Here is an 18,080-nt window from a genome sequence, read left to right as displayed (position 1 = left end):
GGCGCTAGTGTCGAAGGAGAGTGCTGTGTCTATGCTTTCAGATACTTTGTTTATCATGGTGCAGTCTTGGGTCGAAGGAGAGCGGTAGAGAAAGTAAAAGTAGCTAATGTTGTGTTGCATGATTAGTCTAAAGCACATAAAGGCTTGATCATCCGTTTCTAGGTTTGTTTCTCAAGTCAAGGGAAGGGTATTACGAATGTAAACTCCAAGTCCGTGCATATGTCTGTCAGAGTCCTTACGACAGAGTGGGAGATATCCAGGCATGTTAAAGTAGTTAGAGGGGATGGAGGAGTGTAGGTTAGTCTCACTTAGTGCTAAGATATCCGGGGTATTTGTTAGGAGAAATGCTTCAACATCAGCTAAATTAGTTCTAAGCCCACGGATATTTGTGAATGCAAGCCTCAAGGGAGGAGGCAAGTTGGATTTGTTTGACCCTAAGCCTGGTTTAAGCTTTTTTTTAGATTGTACTGTCATCATGTTTTTTAACGAGTTTCAGTTAGGTTAGGGGAAACCGAACAGGAGGTTATGCAGAATATCACACATGCATCACAAGCAGACCATCAGCTGACCCTCCATCAACTAGGACTGTGGCCTCAGGAAAGCCCACCGAGGATGAGTGCAGGGTCCCTTTCCATGCGCGCCATGGCACTGCAAACATCCCAATATTATACAACTGTTGATGGAGCAGCCGCTGTAAGCACTACCAAAGAGTTAGGACTCCTGTACTACCAGTCGGAAACAGCAGCCAGTAACTGTCAATCCGGTACCCTCAACCCATCAGAGGAAGGTCAACCCAATCTAATTGCTCAGGCATATATGGTACTCAAGCATTCTCAAGTGCCCAGCTTTAGGGGTGGGGTGTGTCGGGAGTGGGGAAACGTTCATTGCCCTAGACAAGAAACAAGATCTACCAATGGGTGTTTCTGTCGAATCACTGTGATAGTATCTCTGCGCCTGACTAATAGGCAAAGAAGGAGTATGGAAGCCAGGCGATAGGCAGTACCTATCTACTCCTTAAGCAATTTAGGTTTGCAAACCGGTAATTTGTTTGAGTCACCAGCTCTAGGAAGGTTGTCATCCAAGACTGGAGAGGCCTCCCTCCTCTTTGGTTTAGTTTCAGAGTTTTCCTTCTCCTAGACGGATGATCTGGAAAGATCTACTGGGTCCGTCACCACTGAGAGGGTTTGCTCCGCGCCTGGGTTCTAATCCAGGTATTTCTGCGACCCCGCGTGGTTAGTTAATGTTATTGGGTTAGTTTGTAGAGGTTATATCTGCTAAATAGTTACACTCCTCAAAGTGGATTAGGGACATTGTTATTTCATTGTTACTGGATAAAGGGGTTGAGTAGAGCTCATGCAGTGTAAGCAACTATGATTGTAAGGAGGCTTGTTAGGAGGAGATAATGTGGTTTGAGGCTTTCTCTTTTATATATATATATTTTTTTTATTATTATTTTTTTTTTATTTATTTTTTTTTTATTCATGTGAGCTTGGGTCTAGTATAACATTAAAGTGTGAGTAGGTGTTAAGAATTGAACTACGAGTTGTGCCCAAACTATATTTTAGATGACAGCAGGGCATGAGATGCGAGTGCAATATAGTACGGGTAAAACAGTAAGTTTTGAGTCATGTGTAATTTGGTAAATAGATATATGGGCTGGTTTTAGTAGGTGCAAATAAAGTTGAAGGTACAAAGTGAGTTTCTATTGAGAGAAGATGTTTTCAGCTTTCAAGTAAGAGTTATGGACATTTAGCATAGCAAGGAGCATTGGTTCAGTTTCGTATTTGCATTGCAAAGCTATCTAAGAGGAGACATAGTTGTGTAATGCAGTGCGGTGTGCTTTGCTTCCGAGTACATACTTTGGCTGTTAAATACCAACTGGAATAGGAATGAACTCAATGCATGTCTAAAGGGTAGAATTGTATAGATGTGTAGTGATGACTAAGCAGTTAGCATGTGAGGGTTAGGGGCTGGAAGTTAAAGATTCCAGTACAAAACGGTGTGAAATGTAGGAATTAAGTGGCGGTTTGGTGGGAAGGAGCAGATTGTTAGCCTTCAAGGGACAGGGGTTATTAATTTGCAAGAAACAGATCTACATTAGGATTTAGAGTGCCAGGTAAGGTTTTTTTTTTTTTGCGCATGCAGGTTAGACAGAGGTAATCGTCTTGGAGGTAAAATGTATATTGGGATTTCGTAGCTAGCAGTTAGGTGTTTGTTCCAGTTACAAGAACTAGTTCATGGCGGATCGGAAATTCGTATTTTGTATTTATAGGAAGACATTAAAGTCACGCACAGAGCATAGCATCCACTCAGGAAGAATAGCTCTAGTATCACAGCTAAGATACTGCATATTTAGGTTACGAATAGTGAAAGTTAAATTGGGCGGCACTTTTTTTTTGCACCTTACCATGGCTGTTAATATTAAGTATTGTACTTAAATAAAGTTCTTCTGTCATCTAATTAATCTAAATAGGGATTCCCCCACCCCATTACTACGTCGATGTGACATGGTAAAAAAGAAAAATTTGTCAGGAAATTGTTTTAAAATAAGTGAATCAAGAATGGTCAAGATTTGTGAGAAATAAGATAAAATTACATAGAATGATATGAGCACAAACGAAAAAAAAAAGAAAAAAGAGGGTTAGATTTGTTTGGTTTAAAAAAAAAAAAACGAGGACAAAATAAGATATAAAATAAAGTGTGCAAAGAAAAAACAAAAAATGTACTTAGCTAAAATTACATCTTCGGTGTGTGGCTCTCTTCGACCACCATGCAAATGACGCTAAGGAATTCTACCCTTTCTATCCCAGGTCATTGGAGATGGGGAGGGGGGCACACTTTACATTTGTGGTCGTTTAGTGAGAGCTTTCTCTTCTTTTTTAAGGAAAAGGAAAGGAAAGAAAACCAATATTCTGCTTATATATTTTGAATAGATCCTGAACTTCGTCACATTTAGATTTTACAACAGTAACTTGGCCAGGCATGAATTAAATTAAAAACTGGGCAATTAGGCTGAAAAGAAATATAGAAGCAATACGCAATCTGAAATCAAGACAATTTCTTGTCTGAGATATTTACCAGTAAAGAAAGTCCGTGCGTCTGTTCTTTTATCGCCTACGACTCATTTTTAGACACATAGTTAATAATTCGGGTGTTTATATGTCAAGCGGTCGACTTCATATTTAAATTAATTTATTTCAATGAGAGTAGTGCTAGTTGGCCGTTGACCCAGAAAAAGAGTTCATTCGCCCTTTTTGTCAGGTCATGTCATATGCTACTGGTACCATGTAACCCAGTACTACCTGCCTCATGGTCGAGTCACCGGCGACTAAACTGGTTCTCCCACCAGACTTGTTTGGTGAGGAGGGTGGCTAGTCTCCCTGAAGGATTAAAAACAAGACCTTCCAAAGGGCAAACCTACATACATACATACATTTATATATTAGTAACTAAAAATTTTCGACCCAAACCGATTAAAAAGCTTACCCTATCTCTGAATACCCTTTATGTAAAATTTCAAATGTTTAAACCAGAAACTGTCTGAGTAATTTGGTAGAGACCGTGGAGGTCAAATTTTTTTTAAACTTTGACCCCTATTATGACCATTTAACATTTATTGTTTTGGGCTCAAATCAAGTTATTAAGTTAGATCCATGTCCAAGGAACCTATATCTAAAATTTCAAGAGTTTAGACCCAAAATTGTCAGAGGAGTTTGTTGAGTTCTCAAAGGTCAAATCGTTGAACTTTGACCCCTTAACAGCCCAATTTCTGTCCGAAAACCAATCACAAAGATTTTCCCAAATCTCAGTACCGTATATATTAAATTTCGAGTCTGTAGACTTAAAATTGACAGAGTTATTGTGTAGGGAAATGTACACAGCCACACACAAAGGCACACAGACACGTTCACTTTTATTTATATATAGATTATTCTACCTACATCAAGAAGAAACGTTAATATTACACCGGATGTAAATTAAAAATAACCCTAACCTGACTGGACCGATCTGGCTGAAATTTTCTGTGGACCTTCATTATATAACTAGCTTTGGGGTCCAGCACTGCCCCGGTGTTTGGAGATGTATGTTGAGCAAAAAAAAAAAAAAATGTGATAGTGAGGCAGGCAGGCTAGCAACCATACCACGAAGGAGGAAAAGAACGTAAAAAATAAAAAAAGTGACGTCTTTGTCCTTGCATCCCTCACCAAACCGAAAGTGGCGCAGGTTTAAATTAAGGCTAGACAGTCAAAAAGCGGGGATGACTTTCGAAAATATCAGCGAAAAAAACTGACCCCTCCTTGTAGAAAAGTGCCCACTTGAGGAATTAATGTTTTTCGCCAATTTTTCGATATTTGTCATCCAAAGGGTCGAGCTTCAAAACGATACCGATCTTGTGAAAATCCGTCGCCTCTGTCGAAAGTTTTAGGCAGAGATAGATACAAACATACATTTTAAACAGACAGGTGAGATTTTTATTATAGACTAGCCTGGGTGTTTGGAAGTGTGTGTTGAGCAAAAAAAAAAAAAAAAGTGGTAGTAGGCAGGCAGGCTTGAACCCGTGATGCGAAGACGGAAAAGAAAATGAAAGAAAATCTGACATCTTACCGCTACTCCATGACGCAACCAGAAGTTCAGAATATTAAAAGTAAGCAAAGTTAATCCATCCGATATGATTACTTGCAAAAAACTGCCCAGTTGAGAGTGAAGGAATTAATGGTTTTGGACAATTTTTCGATATTTGTCATCCGAGACGTCATTTACTTTTTTTTACATGGAGGTCACCACTTATTAAGGCCTGGAAGCCACTCAAGGATAAGGGTTATTATTAAAATTACAGAAACTCCCTACATGTGTTTTGGTTTGTAAATATGTATCTGAGTTTGGTGATATCTTTCGAATTTAGTCTGGTAAGTCATTATTGGGTGCTTCTACACTATTGGGACGAGATTTGTAGTCGATAAATGAAGTCTTCAAATAAAAAATAATGGTTTCGACTGATTTTTTTTTTTTTTTTTTTTTTTTTTGTCAATTCTAATCAATTACAAATTCCCCAGACTTGACTAGCCCCAACTTTTTCTTATGGGAATATCTTAAAGAAAGAGTGTATGTTACCCCCCCCCGCAAAAAAAAAAAAATGAAGGAAAACATCAGGAACGAAATAAGGGAGTTAAATCGCAATCCAGAGATTCTGCAATCTGTCATGAATAATGTTTTTGGAAAAGAGCTGAAAATGGGCAATATTTAAAAGACATTATTTTTCATAAATAAACATTGTTTGAATTTTGCATTTATTAAACAATATTGCCAATGTCTTAGTCCGAATGTTGTTAAAATTACAGAAAGATACCATTAAAAATAAAGAATCTATTTAAGTTCAAAACCCTTCAGTGACTTTTTGGACACCCTGTATACAAATACACAAAGCCAAAAATAGGTAACGTTTAAAAGACGTTGTTTTTGAAAAATAAAAATTGGTTGAATTTTGCATTTTTTATTACGTGATGTTTTGCCATGTCTTAGTGAGATTGTATTAAAATTACAGAAAGATATTATCAAAAATAAAGAATCTATTGAAGTTCAAAACTCTTCAGTGACTTTTTGGACAGGCTGTAGTTCTAAATCACTCACTGCGACATGTTTATATAATAATCTATTAGAGAGAGAAAGAAAGAAAAATCACGACTTTTAGACACCCTGAGAATGGGGAATACCAAACTGCTTTAAGGAGTGTTTGAATTTCTTTTCGTTAGAAACATTTTTCAATCTCTTAGTCAGATTGTGTTAAAATTACAGAAAGACATCATCAAAAATAAAGAATGTATTGAAGTTCAAAACCCTCCAGTGACTTTTTGAACCGCCTGTAGTTCTAAATCACTGTGAAATGTTTATGTAATAATGTTTTAAAAAGAGAGATGAGGGGGCGAGAGAGAAAGAAAAAAATCGCGACTTTTAGATACACTGTACATTTGAGAATGGGTTAATTGATGCTTCATTGATTGTTTGAATTTTTTTTTCCTTATAAACATTTTTCAGTCTCTTAGTGAGATTGTATGAAAATTACAGAAAGATATCATCAAAAATAAAGCATCTATTTTAGTGAAAAATCCTTCAGTAACTTTTTGGACAGCCTGTATACACGAAGCTGAAAATGGGCAACATTTTTCATAAATAAACATTGTTTGAATTTTGCATTTATTAAACAATATTGCCAATGTCTTAGTCCGAATGTTGTTAAAATTACAGAAAGATACCATTAAAAATAAAGAATCTATTTAAGTTCAAAACCCTTCAGTGACTTTTTGGACACCCTGTATACAAATACACAAAGCCAAAAATAGGTAACGTTTAAAAGACGTTGTTTTTGAAAAATAAAAATTGGTTGAATTTTGCATTTTTATTACGTGATGTTTTGCCATGTCTTAGTAAGATTGTCTTAAAATTACAGAAAGATATTATCAAAAATAAAGAATGTATTGAAGTTCAAAACTCTTCAGTGACTTTTTGGACAGGCTGTAGTTCTAAATCACTCACTGCGACATGTTTATATAATAATCTATTAGAGAGAGAAAGAAAGAAAAATCACGACTTTTAGACACCCTGAGAATGGGGAATACCAAACTGCTTTAAGGAGTGTTTGAATTTCTTTTCCTTAGAAACATTTTTCAATCTCTTAGTCAGATTGTGTTAAAATCACAGAAAGACATCATCAAAAATAAAGAATGTATTGAAGTTCAAAACCCTCCAGTGACTTTTTGGACAGCCTGTAGTTCTAAATCACTCACTGTGAAATGTTTATGTAATAATGTGTTAAAAAGAGAGAGGAGGAGGAGAGAGAGAAAGAAAGAAAAAAATCACGACTTTTAGATACACTGTACATTTGAGAATGGGTTAATTGATGCTTCATTGATTGTTTGAATTTTTTTTTCCTTATAAACATTTTTCAGTCTCTTAGTGAGATTGTATGAAAATTACAGAAAGATAGTTTCAGAAAGTTTCAAGAAAAAATACACGATTAAACCCGGTTCTCCAACTTCCAACGTAGACCCCTACTACCATGTCTCCTTCTCCAACATCAGGGGTCTACGTTCTAACCTTCCAGAGGTTGAAACCCAATTACAGGAGACTAAACCAGACCTTTTATTTTTAAGTGAAACTGGCATTGGAAAGGCTATTTCCCTAGAAGAGTTTGCAATTAAAGGATACTCTAACTTAACTTCTAAATCTGATCCCCAAGATCGCCATGGGCATGGAATATGTGCCTATATTAAAGATGGCTTTCCATGTGGTAGGGACGTCTCCAGGGAAGATCCTAACTTACCCTATATGTGCTTCCGGGTTGCTTTAGGTCACACTACGGCATTTTTATTTACTCTCTATCGCCCCCACAACAGCGGAGTTACTATCTTTAAAAGCATATCTGAGAAAATTGACCAAGTCCTATCTGCTTATCCTTCAGCTAACATTCACGTATGTGGAGACTTCAATGTTCACAACGTCGAATGGTTGACCCACTCAAACAAGACCGATGATGAGGGGAGGTTCTGTCATGATTTCTCCATTGCCTATGACCTCACTCAGATTGTTCAGGAACCCACCCATGTGCCCGACAATGACGGCCAGTATGCGAGCCTACTAGACCTTTTTCTCACAACTTGCCCTGAACTATGTTCAGTTTCTGTTCTGTCGCCTCTTGGATCTTCCGACCACTCTGTTGTATCAATTAAGATAAAAATGAAATGTAATAAGTCCCCAGACGTACCTCTCCATCATACAGTATATCGATACACTAAGGCTGACTGGGATAGCTTCCGTACATTTATAACTGATCTACCTCTGCATTCCATATTTAAAAAGGATGTGTCCTCTATAGTATTAGACCTGACGGAATGGTTAATTGTAGGTATTGATCGTTTCATACCCTCGAAAAAGTTTCAGCAAAAACCTAACAGCCAGCCATGGTTCTCTCCAGAATGTGCTGCTGCCATTGTGCACAGAAATCACTTTTTCCACTGTTTCCAACGTAATAGATGTATGGAAACTATAGCCGCTTTCAGGACTGCCAGCAACCATTGTAAGAAAGTAATAAGGAACGCAAGAGAGTTGTATGCTCAATCTGTTAAGTCCAAAGTAGCTGAGCAGCGGCTTGGTTCCCACCAGTTTTGGCAAATAGCAAACAGAATTCTGAACAGAAGCGTGTGCTCCATCCCAACTATCATCAATGGACCTGAGGTAATCTCGTCAGCATCAGAAAAAGCCAAACTCTTTGTCAAGAACTTTGCAGCTAATTCTACCTTTTGCGATCAAGGCCGCCAACCCCCAATATTTCCTCCTGTATCTGAAAACACACTATGTGATATACGTATATCTGTACGTGATGTTGCCAAGCTAATCAAAAACCTTGATTCCAGTAAAGCAACTGGCCCGGACGGTATTCCAATTATAGTACTCAAAAAACTTCAACCTGAACTAGCGCCCATACTTACAAAACTATTTAAACGTTGTCTTAAGGAGAATTGCTTCCCATCTCCCTGGAAAATTTCATCAGTATGCCCTGTATTTAAGAATTCAGGTGATCGCTTATCTCCCTCTCAGTACAGGCCAATAAGTCTCCTGTGCGTCATGAGTAAGTTGCTGGAATCTGTGTTAAATACAGAAGTAATCAACCATCTCAACAAAAATAACCTTAGTGACACTCAATATGGTTTCCGTTCTGCTAGATCTACAGCAGATGTGCTTACAGTTATATCTCATAGGATTAGCAAATCTCTCGACGGAGGCAACCTTTCTAGGGCAATTGCTCTTGACATATCTAAGGCCTTTGATAGGGTATGGCATAAAGGTTTACTTCATAAGATCTCTAGCTATGGTATAGCTGGAAATGTCTTCTCAATTATTAAATCATTTCTTTCTGATAGGTTCATAAGAGTAGTAGTTGAGGGGCAAAAATCAGAAGCCCACAGTATTAATGCCGGTGTCCCTCAGGGGTCCATCCTGGGCCCAACTCTTTTCCTGATCTACATTAATGATCTTCCAAATCACATCCTTACATCATTTGTAGACATTTATGCTGACGACACTACCATTTATGGTAGCACATCTAAGACAGTAAACGACCAAGTTCTCTCCAATTCTCTCTCCTCTGATCTTGAGCATGTAGTACAATGGGGAAAGGAGTGGCTGGTTACTTTTAATGCATCTAAAACCAAGCTTCTCTCTTTACATCATCAACATTCTGATCCCCATCTGGCATCAATTGAAATGAATGGCTCTCGTCTTCAGGAGGCCTCAAGTTTTGACAAGCTTCTGGGCTTGACCATTACTCCTGATCTTAAATGGAACACGTATATCAAATCTGTTGCCAAGGCCGCTGGAAAAATGGTGGGATCTTTCTATCGATCCAGTAGATATCTCACTGCTGATGCAATTCTCTATTTATATAAGAGCCAGGTACGTCCAAGGATGGAATACTGTTGCCACATCTGGGCAGAAGCTGCTAGAAAGGACTTGTCCTGCCTTGATAGAGTTCAAAATAGACTTCGTAGCCTCGTAGGAGATGCCCTTTTCTCTTCCTTGCAACCTCTATCTCACAGAAGAGATGTTGCGAGTTTGTCTCTGATGTATCGTTATTTTCATAGAAAGTGTTCGACTGAGCTTCAATCTATGGTCCCCCCTCGCAAAACTTTCACAAGAAACACTCGTCTAGCTGTAAACACTATCAATAATTCCCCCCACTCTTTATCTGTGCCTAAACCTAAACGTAGATTCCATGAACAAAGCTTTTTTATTAGAACTGCACGCCTGTGGAATTGTCTTCCGTTTTCCTGCTTTCCGGCTGACTACAATATGGTTGTGTTCAAGTCTAACGTAAATAAGTTCTTGATGAGCCGTTCCATATAAGTTATCAAATTTAACAAATTTTCATTACTAATGATTATTATATTGTCCAATTTCTACTGTACACTCTTTAACCCTTATCCTTGAGTGGCCTATCGGCCTTGATAATGTGGTTATACCTATGAAAAAAAAAAAAAGAAAAAGTCCAATGTGAACAAGTTCTAATTGAATCGTCCCCCTAAGTAATCCAAGTTACAAAATTCCCACTGTTTACTATGCTAAAATCACAATGACTAATGTATACCTATTAACCCTTATCCTTGAGTGGCCTCTGGGCCTTGATAAGTGGTGACACCCATGTAAAAAAAAAAAAAAAAAAAAAAAAAGATATCATCAAAAATAAAGCATCTATTTTAGTGAAAAATCCTTCAGTAACTTTTTGGACACCCTGTATACACGAAGCTGAAAATGGGCAACATTTTTCATAAATAAACATTGTTTGAATTTTGCATTTATTAAAAATCAAGAATCTATTTAAGTTCAAAACCCTCCAGTGGCTTTTTGGACACCCTGTATACAAATACACGAAGCCAAAAATAGGTAACATTTAAAAGACGTTGTTTTTGAAAAATAAAAATTGGTTGGATTTTGGATTTTTATTACCTGAAATTTTGCAATGTCTTAAAATTACAGAAAGATATCATCAAAAATACAGAATCTATTAAAGTTCAAAATCCTTCAGCGACTTTTTGGACAGCCTGTAAAAAGAAAATTAAAAAAAATAATTTAAATAACATTTATTTTTACTTATATACGTAATATACGTAATAAAAAAAAAGAGACATTAAAAATAATTTAATAAAAACAGAAAAGAAGACAAAAAAAAAAAACTTGACGCTTCTACACTATTGGGACGGAGTTTTGTAGTCGACAAATGGAGTTTTCAGATTAAAAAAAACCCCAAAAAACAACGGAGGCCTTCGGGTCAAAGTGTAGTATCTGTTCAGATGCTGCATTGCTGCACTTCAATTTCTTTTTCTCTGTCTGTGGAGGAGAAATCCTTCACGACTGAGACAATTTTTAATGTTGTTCCTTTTCTCCACATTAAAAAACGACCCTGGTGTCTAACTCCGTCCCGTTTCAACAAAATTTTTATTTTATCAATTCTAATAAGTTAAGATGTTAGCTTCCAAATTATGCAGTAGAAATTTTTTTTTTTTTTACACAGTGATCACCACTTATCAAGGCCCGGAAGCCACTCAGGGATAAGGGTTATTGCAAGTACATTACGTTAGTGTGGAGATTTGATGAAGTGTTTACTTAAGGGGGCGGTTCATTAGGAATTTGTTAACATTGGACTTGAAGACATCCAAGTTGTAGTCTGGAGGGAAGCAGGCAGACGGAACAGAGTTCCACAGGCGTGCAGTTCTAAGAAAGAACCTTTGTTTATGGAATCCGCGTTTTGAATTAGGCACCGATATAGAGTGGGGGAAATTTTTCACAGTGAATTCAGCTAGACGGGTGTTTTTCGTGAAAGATTGGCGAGGGGGGACCAGAGATTGGAGTTCAGACGAGCATCTGCCATGGAAATAACGATAAAACAAGGATAGGCTCACAACGTCTCTTCTGTGGGAGAGAGGTTGCAGGGTAGAGAAAAGGGCATCCCCCACTAAGCCACAAAGTCTATTTTGTACTCTGTCAAGGCAGGATAGGCTGTTTTTAGCAGCTCCTGCCCAGATATGGCAACAGTATTCCATCCTTGGACGTACTTGGCTTTTATATAAATAGAGAATTGCATCAGTAGTGAGATATCTTCTGGAGCGGTAGAAGGATCCCACCATCTTTCCAGTGACCTTGGCAACAGACTTGATGTACGTGTTCCATTTCAGATCAGGAGTAAAGGTCAAACCCAGAAGCTTGTCAAAACACGGGGCCTCACCTAGACGAGAGCCATCCATCACAATTGATGCCAGCTGGGGATCAGAGCGTTGATGATGTAAGGATAGGAGTTTGGTTTTGGATGCATTAAAGGTTGTAGCAGACACAAATAGACCCCTTTTCTTCTCGCGCATTCGCTTCCTCTGAGTGAGTGATGCGGCATTAAACTGTCCAATCTGAGGACTTGCACACGAATACAAATTAACCCCTAGGGACCAGACAGCTTCCGGTCCCAAAAGAAAACTCTCTCTTACGCTACCAGCCTTCGTCGGTGCTAGACGCCTGTTCTCTTCGCTGCTCCTACTAAAGGTATTGACGACAGCCGCCAGCTGTAACTACCTCGTAAGGCAGTGGAGACCCGACTCTACTTTCTTCCTTCAGTACGCTCTGCGAATAAACCTTTTCCTTGTTAAGTTGAAGAAGTTTGTTTGTCATTGTTCATAGAATTGTGTTATTTTATTTTATTAGGGAAATTCCCTAAAATGGTGACTCCGGCGTGATAACACATTTCCGAACAGACACTTCTTTCGCGTTTTAACAGGGCAAGGAAGGCGCGCATTTTAAAAACCAGCACATGGTTTCCGACCACCCACATAAACAGACAACGGATTCGGGAGAGCACGTTTAAAACTTTAAACAACAACAAAAAAAAAACAAAAAAAAACGAACTTCTCAACAAAGAAAACCAAGCGAACCACTACCCACAGGAATAACTTCTAATGCTATCTTTTTTTCTACCTTGAACATTTCTGTCGTGTTAACGCGCACCGCGCATAAGAAAAAACTCAACAAAAAAAAAAAAAAAAAAAAAAAAAAGAACTTTCACGAAGTTTTTCCGCATTAGCACTCTTCGGCCAAAATGTAAGTACTTAAAGAGTTCATTTATCTTCAGGTTCACACACATTTACAAAAAAAATAAAAAAATAAAAAAAAAACCCATATTGTCCACATTTTTTTTGCTTCACGGCTCTTCCTGATATAATTTTTTTTTAGCTTTATTTCATGGTAATTTTGTTTCTTTCTTCTCCTCCCCCATTAGCCTGTTAAAATTTTTTTTTGTATTGTCTCTGTTTAAAGATTTTCCCCATATTTCTCCTTTCTTCTCCACGTGGTCCATGTTCGGCGTCCTTTCAGATTTCGGACAGATTATATATATTTTTTTTTAAAATATTTTGTATCTACTTTCTGTAGTGACAATGACAACGTTGCCTGCCTTCGCCGGTGATGTTCGGGTTTGGTTTGCTCAACTCGAGCCTTATTTTGCGGCGAACAACGTGTCAGAGCAAGCGAAGCTGCACATTTTATTCAGTGCCTTCCCCGCGTCATTGACTCCTGCGGTCAAGGACTTAATAACGGACACCCCGTTAAACTCCACTTACGATAGCATAAAACGGGAGGTGCTACTACGGACGTCCGTGTCGGCGGAAAAGCGTTTTCAAACGCTGGTCCATGACGAGCACTTAGGTGACCGCAGGCCGACGGAACTGCTCCGTAGAATGAGGGAACTGGCAGAGGACGTCCCTCCTGATAGTGCCTTAATTAAGCAGCTCTTTTTCTCAAGGCTGCCGGCGCAGGTAAAGGCCATACTTGCGCCAATGTTTAAAAAACACACCGTCGATGTAGTAGCAGCATCGGCGGACAAGGTCATGGACTTTGTGAGGGGGCCTACCACCGCGGCGATTCCACAACAGCCTGCTGAGGTACCCGCAGGCACCGCAAATGTAAGACAGGATGCTACATCGGTGGCTATACTAACGGCCATCGGACGCCTCACTAGAGAGGTGAGCAAGCTCAATATGGGCAGGTCGCATTCACCCAGACGCCGCTACAAAAGCCGCTCATCTTCCCCGCACCACCGTCGCCGTGCAAACATGCCGGGACTATGTTTTTATCATAGTCGCTATGGCGCTGAAGCACGGAACTGTAAAATGCCCTGCACTTTTAACAACCAGGGAAACTAAATTGTGGAAAGACGAGCACGGCAAACTTTCCACAAAATGCAAATAACCGTGCCTATTTCGTCACTGACGTAAAATCTCAAGCACGTTGCTTGGTAGACACTGGCGCTGCTTGTAGCATATGGCCACTTAGGCTACTTAAAGAAAGGCCACCAGTGTCATTGATAACACTGCAAGCAGTGAACCATTCGCCTATCCCCCCGTACGGTCAAATTTCACGTTCTCTGGACTTGAATTTACGGAGAGACTTTACGTGGGTTTTCACCGTAGCAGATCTACCGTACCCCATACTAGGCGCGGATTTCTTGCATAATTTTAATTTAATGGTCGACATGCGCAGACGCCGGCTGATAGACGCTAGCACAGAACTTTCCGTCCCTGGCTCGTTATCGAATGCCCCATCTATCAGCCTGGTATTTTTCATTGCCGCTGCGAATGACCCATACCACGAGGTGCTACACTCCTACCCGGAGTGTACCAATTTAAATTTTGTGGTGAGCAAACCCACGCACACCACAAAACATCACATTGAGACCACAGGTGCTCCTGTGTTCTCATGCCCTCGTCGCCTCCCTGTGGATAAACTTAAAGCAGCGAAGGCAGAATTTAATCATATGCTACAGTTGGGAATTATACGCCCCTCGTCCAGTCCTTGGGCTTCCCCTCTGCATATGGTCCCAAAACGAGACAGAGATTGGCGTCCGACTGGGGACTATAGACGACTCAATGCCATGACGGTACCTGATCGTTACCCAATCCCGCATATTCAGGACTTTGCTTCCTCTCTACATGGTTGTAAGACCTTCTCTAAGCTAGATCTGGTTAAGGCTTACCATCAGATCCCGGTGAATCTGGCCGACATACCCAAACTGCGGTTACAACTCCATTTGGAGCGTTTGAATTTCTTACTATGCCTTTCGGCCTACGTAACGCTGCCAGTACTTTTCAGCACTTTATGGATGAAGTAGTGCGTGATTTAGATTTCGTCTATAACTATATAGATGACATTCTCGTGGCTAGTGCCTCACCTGAGGAACACGTCACTCACCTCCGCCTACTTTTTGAACGGTTTCAGCAATACCAAGTGAGGATTAACCCTGGTAAATGCGTTTTCGGTGTTACGTCACTAGTTTTCCTGGGCCACATTATCAGCCCAGACGGTATATCTCCGTTGCCGGAAAAGGTGAAGGCTCTACAAGACCTTCAACCGCCCACTTCACTTCGCCAACTTAGGCACTTCCTTGGTCTGTTGAATTACTACAGACGCTTTATCCCACACTGTGCGGATCTCATAGCTCCTCTTTCCGACCTGTTACATAACAGGAAGAAGAAAAACGAGCAGATCTCACTTAATGAGATCCAACTTAGAGCATTTGCTGAAGTGAAAAATAAACTAGCGACGACATCTTTGCTGGCACATCCTGTACCCGATGCCCAGTTTTCACTGGTCGTTGATGCATCGGGCACAGCTGTAGGTGCAGTGCTGCAACAGCAGCACCAACAACAGTTACAACCTCTTGCATACTTTTTGCGACAGCTGAAACCGGCCGAACAACATTACAGCACGTTTGGCCGTGAACTACTGGCAATGTACCTCGCAGTGAAACACTTCCAACATTCACTCGAGGGCCGACAATTTGTGATCTACACCGATCACCGTCCACTTACATACGCACTGCGTGCTAAGCCGGACAAATATTCTCCCCGCGAAACACGCCATTTGGACTTTGTTTCGCAGTTTACTAGCGATATCCGACATATCGCGGGTGAGCAGAACGCAGCAGCAGACGCATTGTCTCGCCTGCCCATCAATTCTCTGTCCTCACCATCGGATATCGATTTGCAACAGATGGCCTTAGACCAGCCAAGTCTGGACACGTTGGATCCATCGTCACCTGAATTCGCAACTTGCAAATTCGCATATCTGCCCGTGCCTACTTCTGACATGCAGATTATCTGTGACACCTCAACGGATTCACCTCGACCATTCGTTCCAACGACCCACCGTAGAGTGGTTTTCGACACTCTACACAACCTGGTACACCCCGGACGCAAAGCCACAGTAAAGCTGATTACAGCTAGATTTTTCTGGCCTAACATGAGGCGTGACATCATTGCTTGGTCACGTTCCTGTGTATCCTGCCAAAAGTCAAAGGTGCACGAGCATATCCGCGCACCCCTTGGAACATTCAGCACCCCAGACGCTCGGTTTAGCCATGTTCACATTGACTTGGTTGGACCATGGCCGGTCAGTCAGGGATTTACTTATCTCCTGACCTGCATAGACCGTTTCACACGGTGGCCAGAAGCCATCCCACTCAGTGACATTTCGGCTGAATCTGTAGCGCGAGCCCTTATATCAGGCTGGATATCGCGCTACGGAGTTCCCACTACAATCACCACTGATCGTGGTGCACAATTCGAATCCCACCTATTCCGGGAACTGTCCAAGATCCTCGGGATCACTCGCATTCGGACAACAAGCTATCACCCTGCTTCGAATGGGATGATAGGACGCTTCCATCGCCAATTGAAAGCTGCATTACGCGCTTACCCTGATCAACAGCGATGGAGCGAGTACATACCGGTTATCCTTCTTGGCTGTCGGGCATCAATCAAGGAGGACCTGGGATATTCCGCAGCCGAACTGGTCTATGGAGCACCTCTATCGTTGCCAGGTCAGATGCTGACCCCGATAGAGGATATATCAACTGACACAGCTCTATATGTCAACAGACTACGAGCTTATCTCAGTAAGCTACCGCCGATGCACCCTAGGGAACAGACCATTAAAACTTTGGTTCCGAAGGACATAGCGACATGGACTCACGTGTTCCTTAGAAAGGACGCAGTAAAAGCCCCCCTAACTCCACCTTACACTGGCCCTTATCGCGTGCTTTCACGCACTGATAAAACTTTTATCCTCGACATTAGTGGTAAAAAAGAGACAGCATCGGTAGATAGGGTAAAAAGAGCCTTTCTGGACACATTAACACCTGAGCCACACATTCCTCCAACATACACACAGCATAATCATACACCTGAGGTAAATGTTCCACGTGAGAACAATTATGTGACCACTACACATAGTGGTCGACGGGTACATTGGCCGAAGAGACTTTGCAAAACAGTGTATTTCTGTTGAAAAAGAACATTTTTTCTTCTCTCCTTTTTAGAACAGAACGTTTTCTGAAAATATTCCAACTATTCACAGAAAAGTAAGAACATTTTTTTTTCTGCAAGAAAATGACCTAAAGACACGGACATTACTTATTGTATTTTTCTTTCTGCTATTTGTTATGCTACCTTTCTCTCTGTTGGCTTTCAGCCTAAGCAGGGGGTTATGTAGCAGACACAAATAGACCCCTTTTCTTCTCGCGCATTCGCTTCCTCTGAGTGAGTGATGCGGTATTAAACTGTCCAATCTGAGGACTTGCACACGAATACAAATTAACCCCTAGGGATCAGACAGCTTCCGGTCCCAAAAGAAAACTCTCTCTTATGCTACCAGCCTTCGTCGGTGCTAGACGCCTGTTCTCTTCGCTGCTCCTACTAAAGGTATTGACGACAGCCGCCGGCTGTAACTACCTCGTAAGGCAGTGGAGACCCGACTCTACTTTCTTCCTTCAGTACACTCTGCGAATAAACCTTTTCCTTGTTAAGTTGAAGAAGTTTGTTTGTCATTGTTCATAGAATTGTGTTATTTTATTTTATTAGGGAAATTCCCTAAAAGGTAACCAGCCACATCTTCCCCCACTGAACCATGCGCTCAAGATCAGAGGAGAGAGAATCAGAGAGAACTTTGTCATTTACAGCCTTTGATGTGTTGCCGTAGATGGTCGTGTCATCAGCATAGATGTCAACGAATGATTTAAGTATGTGTTTAGGGAGGTCATTGATGTAGATCAGGAAGAGAGTTGGGCCCAGGATGGACCCCTGAGGGACTCCAGCATTCATATTGTAGGCCTCCGATTTTTGTCCATCTACCACTACTCTTATGAGCCTATCGGAGAGAAATGATTTAATGATTGAGAAAACATTTCCAGTTATACCGTAGCTGGAAATTATCTGAATATTATTAGTGAATTCTTAAAAAAAAAAAAAAAAAAAAAATTTTAATCGAGTTAGCAGGCGAAAAATTGCCGCCATCTTTGTTAAATTCGAACTGAAAATTACCTCCCTTTTTGAACTGTACTGTGTCTTACGATCGTTTTTATCAGATTCTATTTTTTATTTTAGTTAAAAAAATTTTCTACCTTATCGATTTTCGTAATTTTTGGATATAACCATCTTAAACTACGCTGATTTGGTTTGGTTGTTTATGTTTTACGGCATATCAACCCTTTTCGG

The 18,080-nt window shown here is 40.4% G+C and overlaps 1 protein-coding gene across 2 annotated transcripts in view; it reads left to right on the top strand.

The window, feature by feature from the left end:
- The window catches only part of LOC145271411 (uncharacterized), a 681,202-nt gene that overhangs the window by 418,872 nt on the left and 244,250 nt on the right, over positions 1-18,080 (top strand). The window lies entirely within an intron of this gene.

Source organism: Euprymna scolopes, chromosome 46 (genome assembly GCF_053919585.1).
Source record: "Euprymna scolopes isolate OS-2025 chromosome 46, ASM5391958v1, whole genome shotgun sequence".
Classification (NCBI taxonomy): domain Eukaryota; kingdom Metazoa; phylum Mollusca; class Cephalopoda; order Sepiida; family Sepiolidae; genus Euprymna; species Euprymna scolopes.
The sequence above is the reverse complement of the archived record's forward strand: the minus strand, read 5'-3'. Positions and strand labels throughout refer to the sequence as shown.